At 44.4% G+C, this 5925-nt stretch overlaps 1 long non-coding RNA gene across 1 annotated transcript; it reads left to right on the top strand.

Moving 5' to 3' along the window:
• The first annotated feature begins 4948 nt into the window (after nucleotides 1–4948).
• Nucleotides 4949–5291, top strand: LOC119327749. The gene is made up of 3 exons (XR_005158667.1): nucleotides 4949–4969; nucleotides 5056–5120; nucleotides 5225–5291. It is a non-coding gene; the product is annotated as an uncharacterized LOC119327749 (long non-coding RNA).
• Nucleotides 5292–5925: the final 634 nt, after the last annotated feature.

The following is a 5925-nucleotide window of genomic DNA, read 5'->3' as shown; positions in this document are numbered from 1 at the left end:
GTGGATGAGCTCGCGCCCAAGGCAGCAAGGCGACCAACGGGAACTGTACACGGTCATTCTTTTTCTCAGCAAGGAACCACAACGAGGTGGAGGTGAGGAGGGGAAGCAGGTAGGGTATGAGGCCATCCTTGTAGAAGGCATAAACAAAATTAAGCCACTTGCCTGGTTTATGAGATGACTGAACAAGTCATGTCTAAGTCGAGCAACGACTCTCTCACTAGCAGAATTGAATAGCCATGCCCGAAGAGCTGTGCAAACTGACCTGAAACAGGGGCAGAGTTGGTTTATAATATTTCAAGCTACTTGGATTTAGCACATTAACATGAATTCTTCTCTAGAAGGAGAAAGGAAGTAGAGAGTAATGGTTTAGTTATCAGTACCAACTAAAGTGCAGCCTACCTAGATCCATCGAACATAAACTGATTATAAAAGATGGTAGTGGCAGTTTTAAATAACAGAATATCCCTCTATGATCCTCAAAATTATGTTTTCAAGAAAGATACCTGGTCACAACTATTAGCACATTGTACAATATTGTGCCGTTCACATCCGCCAGGGCTTGGGCCTTATCCTCTGGCTGCTGAACATCTCTTGACACAATATCAATTATCTTGCCTCCGTATTTGGGCTGTAGAATAACAGAAGATGATCCATCCATTAGACTTTTAAAAAAAGATGATCCATCCATGAAGACAAGAAACATGTGCCACATTGATGCTCTTTATAGGTGCAAGTATAACTTGCTGTGTACGGAGTAGTATTTAATCCTGTCACGCAGGAACCAACGCACGCTCACCACACCCCACTCCTATTTAATTGTGTCAGTAGTATGGTAACAATTGTCTTCACTCATTTACCAACTATAGTAAGATGGCATGGACAATCTTAATAAGCATAACGAGATAGCATGGACAATGAGACCAGACTTGCAACAAGAAATTATTCATTTATTAACTCATCAAGTTTCTAGAAACTATTAGCAGGATACAAACAGTACTATCTTGTGATATATGATGGCAAAGAAAATTAGTACTAAGACAGAAAGAAGCACGCTGAAGCTCAGTTAGATACGGAGGAGTAGTATCTTAGAAGCATGAAAATGAAGCACTTTTCGGTTACTCAAATAACATGGGGAATACATCAGATAGCTGAAGTAAAAAAATAAGAATTGACTTAACTAAACTAAAAATAAGAATTGAATAGAACTAAAATTGGAAATTGAACTGAACAAAAATTAGAAATTGAACTGAAGCAATAAACTCAACCGAGACTACTATGAACTTATATATTAAATTTGCACAGTGAATTACAAATCACATTTGAACCACTGAGCTTTTGCACAGTGAAGTTATATTTTCTTATAGCAAGCTACACTAGAATTGAAAATGTTTTCGATCCAGGGATACACAAAATGAGGAATATTCAACTTGTTTCTTATACCATTTTGATCACTTGAACTGATAGCGAAGAAGATGCATCGATGCTGCAAATGCTAAGTATTGTAAATTATAGCAATTTGCAAGCACAAGGGAGCTACAAATGAACAATGAACATAGCAAAACTAGTAGTCCAGTGCACTAAGACATTTTAGCAAACACATGGCGTGCACCAAAAATGGGAATTTTGAGATTGATGAACTGCTGGTGTTTTTTCGTTGAACTGACACTGTAAGAATTTGCTATCTTGCCAAGTGTTACAGGGAGTCGAAACCAGAGACGAGGTTGTTTGGCGCATGTGCAGCACAGCGAGCTCGTGGGCGAGGATGGCAGGAGGAGCGGCCGTGCGGGGATGAAGAAGAAGCAAGTTCAAGTTTGAGCGGCAGCGAGCGGAGCACCTCCAGGAAACCGTGGGGGCTTGAGGGAGGCTCGAGGCGCCGGACGGCGGGAGGCCCGCGGCGGGAGGAGGTGGTGAGCCGCCCCAGGAGCGGAGATGGTTCGCGGGATCGATGACGGTACTGGTTGCGTCGGCACGGTGGCACGACGGTGGTGGGTGGGGATTCAACCCGGCAATTCGACCCATGGGTGGCCGCACCCATGGGCACCCGACCCGAATGGGTAGGGTATGGGTCGGCATATTCACCCATGGGTAAGCCCGATGGGTAACCCGATTAGTCACGGGTAGGGCATGGGTACGAGGTCCTGCCCATGGGTCACCCGATGGGTCGCCCGATTAGCTGACATGTGGGACATTTATATCTAAATAGTAGTAGTAGGCTAGTCTCCCGCAGTCCAGCCCACAGTCCCCGGCCCAGTCCAGTAAGTCAGCACCTAGGTTTTATGAGGCAGAGAAGCCAGTGCTGCCAACCCCGTCCTCCACTCCTCCTCGCGCAGGCGGCGCAGCCAACGCACAAACCTAGCCGCCCCACTCCTCTCGCCCCTCCCAGTCCCATCGGCAAGCCGCCGCTGCCGCCCACTGTCCGACGCCGTCGCAGGCTGCCGGATCCCCGCGGCCGCCATCCTCCTGGGCCATAGGATCCCCGTTGCCTCCATCCTCGTGGGGACGTAGGATCCCCCTTGCAGGCCGCCTCCATCCTTGCTAGATCTACGGCCAAGCACCACCTCCGCCTCCATCCCTCGAGCAGCAGGCTCACCGCGCCGGAGCAGCAACACCGCCAGCTCTGCATCAATCCGGTCCAACCGGAGCAGCACCACCGCCATCCTCGTTCTTCCTCCAAGGCATCACCGCACCGGACCAGCACCGAGGCCATCATCAAGCCGGATCAGCACGGAGGCCATCACCGCGCCCTCCTTCTGTATCACCAAGGTTTGCAACAGTAGAACAATTCCCAACCTTTTCTATTCACTTTACATCAGTATAATAGATGAGAGATGAGTTCAACTAAGTAATTTTGTGTGGTCTTGTATAGATGAGTTCACCAGTGGATAGTTTCTCGGCGCCGGGAGTGGAAAGCTCAGCTGTGCATGGAACTCAACATGACAAATCATCCACTCCACAAGGTACAGATGGCATCGAGGCTGAGACGACCCAAGGTACTGGTACAGAACCTGGACAACCTGAAAGGAGGAAAGTTACATCTGAAGTATGGAATGAGTTTCATAAAGAATTTATTGGTGGGAGATGGCAAGCTCAATGCATGTATTGTAAAAAATGGCTTAGTGCAGCAAGCACAGGTGGCACCACACATTTGAACAACCATTTGAAAACTTGTTGTGCCAAGAGTGCTCCTGTAGGCCTAAAGCAACAGAAGTTAAGGTTGGCGGCTGCTAGTGGTGGGAAAGTTGAACTCGATAACAATGGGGTTTTTGACCAAGATGTAGCTAGGAAAAATCTTGCCTTAATGATCTGTGTTCATGAATATCCTTTATCGATGGTTGATCATTCTATTTTCCGAATCTTTTGTGCTTCAATGCAACCTTTGTTCAAGGTTGTCTCAAGAAATACCATTAGAAAGGATATCTTGCTTATGCATTCAGCCCAAAAGGAAAAGATGGTGAAATATTTTGCAAATTTCAAACAACGAGTAGCTGTCACCTCAGACTTGTGGACTGCAGGCCATCAAAAGAAAGGCTACATGGTTGTTACAGCCCATTTTATTGATGAATCTTTTAATCTAAAGAGCATCATTTTGAGGTATGTTTCGTTAAAGCGAAGCTTTTTTGTATCATTATGAATCTGAACTATTTTGTTAATGATTGTGAAGCTGAACCTGGATGTTTATTGTATATTAGGTTTGCATATGTACCAGCACCACATAATGGTGAAGTTATTTGTCAAGCTTTGCACGAATGTCTTCTTGATTGGCATCTAGAGAGGAAGTTATCCACAGTTACTCTTGACAATTGCACAAGTAATGACAAGGCTATTGATATCTTGATAGATAAGTTGGATACTAAATCACTTATGTTGGAGGGTAAGTATCTGCATATGCGTTGTTGTGCACATATCCTTAATCTGATTGTGAAAGATGGAATGAGTGTCATGGAGAAAGGTATTGCTAGAGTCCGCGATAGTGTTGCATTTTGGCAGGCCACACCTAAAAGGCACGAGAAATTTGAAAAGATGGCACACACTTTAAACATTGACTATTCTAGAAGGTTGTTTTTGGATTGCAAGACTAGGTGGAATTCAACATATCAAATGATATCCATTGCATTACTATACACTGATGTGTTCGAGAAACTAAGAACACGTGAGCTCCTATTCAACTGTTGCCCAACCGTAGAAGATTGGAAATTTGCAAAAGAACTTTGTGCTAGGCTACAAGTTTTCTTTGAGATCACTGAACTATTCTTAGGGACTAAATATGTTACCGCAAATTTGTTCTTCCCCAAAATATCTTCTATTCGTCTAGCAATACGAAAATGGTCTACTAGTGAGCATGTTCCTTTGCAAAAGATGTCTGAGGAAATGAAGACGAAGTTTGAGAAGTATTGGAAAGAAGTCCATGGTCTTATGTCTGTGGCAACAGTCCTTGATCCAAGATATAAGCTTCATATGTTGCAAGCTTTGTTTGGCTCTCTCTATGGGTTTGAACATGCAACTAGAGAAGTGGAGAAAATTAGAAAGTTAATGGGTGATTTGTTGCTAGAATATCAAGCATCTGATGGTGGTGTGGGTACCTCGGAGTCACATGTAGGTGGGAGTATTTCTACCCAAGGTGGTGCTGCAGTAGATGAAATGGAGAATATATTTAAACAATATATGTCCTCGAAGCCTGTTACGAGTGCTTCTCGTGTGCGTACAGAACTGGACTTATATTTGGAAGAGGAAATTATCCATAGGCCAGAGGGTCTCGACATCATCAATTGGTGGCAGTATGCAGGTATCAAGTATCCTACATTGCGAAGAATGGCTCATGATATACTAGCCATTCCTGTAACAACTGTGGCGTCGGAATCTGCCTTCAGTACTAGTGGGAGAATACTAAGTGCACATAGATGTTCACTTGCACCAAACATGACTGAAGCTCTTATGTGTATGCAAGCTTGGTCCCGTGCAGACATGTTAGGTGATAATCTATTTCAATCATGACTCTTCTTTCCATACATAATATTATTTCCTTGCTATATGTTAATATCTAAATCTATGCATCAGGGGATTGCAATTCTACTCTCTTTGCGGACTTTGAAACTGTTCTTAAGGATGACACAGAAATGATGGTAACAGATTCTACTTTTAGCAACTTAGCATGCCTTTTAATCTTATAGATTTTAATGCAAATCTTGTTGTTTACTTTGAATGCTTCTATTTTCTTGTGTTTCAGGAGGTTGATGATCAATCCATCCTAACTGAAGCCTGAAACATGATTGTATGATGTTGTTGCTGCTGCTTGGTTGCGACGAGAAGGCGGACGACCCGGCGTGCTACACTGCTACCTGTTGTTATTTACATTTATCCATGGCTGCTACACTACTACTTCCTACTGCTAGCTTGTTGGCACACAACTACTCAACCTGAACCTTGTATTTGTGCTGCTGCTGAACTTTGTATTTCTGCTGCTATTTGTGCACCTGAACCTTGTATCTCTGCTCCTGAACCTTGTATTTGTGCTTCTGAAGACCTGCACCATGTATTTGTGATGCTATTTGTGCTCTTGAACCTTGTATTTGCCTTCCTGATATTGTGTTTTCTAGCTGTTCTACTATATATTCACATTGATGGTTAGTAACTGAAGCTATTTGTGCATTTTTATCACTGTGTGAACCAATATTTGTTATATGAATGTTGCCACTACTCTGTTGTACACTGTACAAGAACAATATACAGCAGCCCGATGGGTAACCCATCGGGTTCGGGCGTGGGTCTGATCCTTCGCCCATGGGCAGGGTCGTGGGCGACTGGGTAGACCCATTTAGTAATCGGGCATGGGTTTGGTAGACCTCGACCCGGGCAAACCCGACCCGACTGCCAGGTTGAGTGGGGATGGGGCACCGAGGATGGGGGTCGCCGGGGATGGGGGGCGCC

This window comes from Triticum dicoccoides, chromosome 7A (assembly GCF_002162155.2).
Source record: "Triticum dicoccoides isolate Atlit2015 ecotype Zavitan chromosome 7A, WEW_v2.0, whole genome shotgun sequence".
In the NCBI taxonomy this organism is placed as follows: Eukaryota; Viridiplantae; Streptophyta; class Magnoliopsida; order Poales; family Poaceae; genus Triticum; species Triticum dicoccoides.
This window is presented reverse-complemented; position numbering and strand designations above follow the sequence as displayed.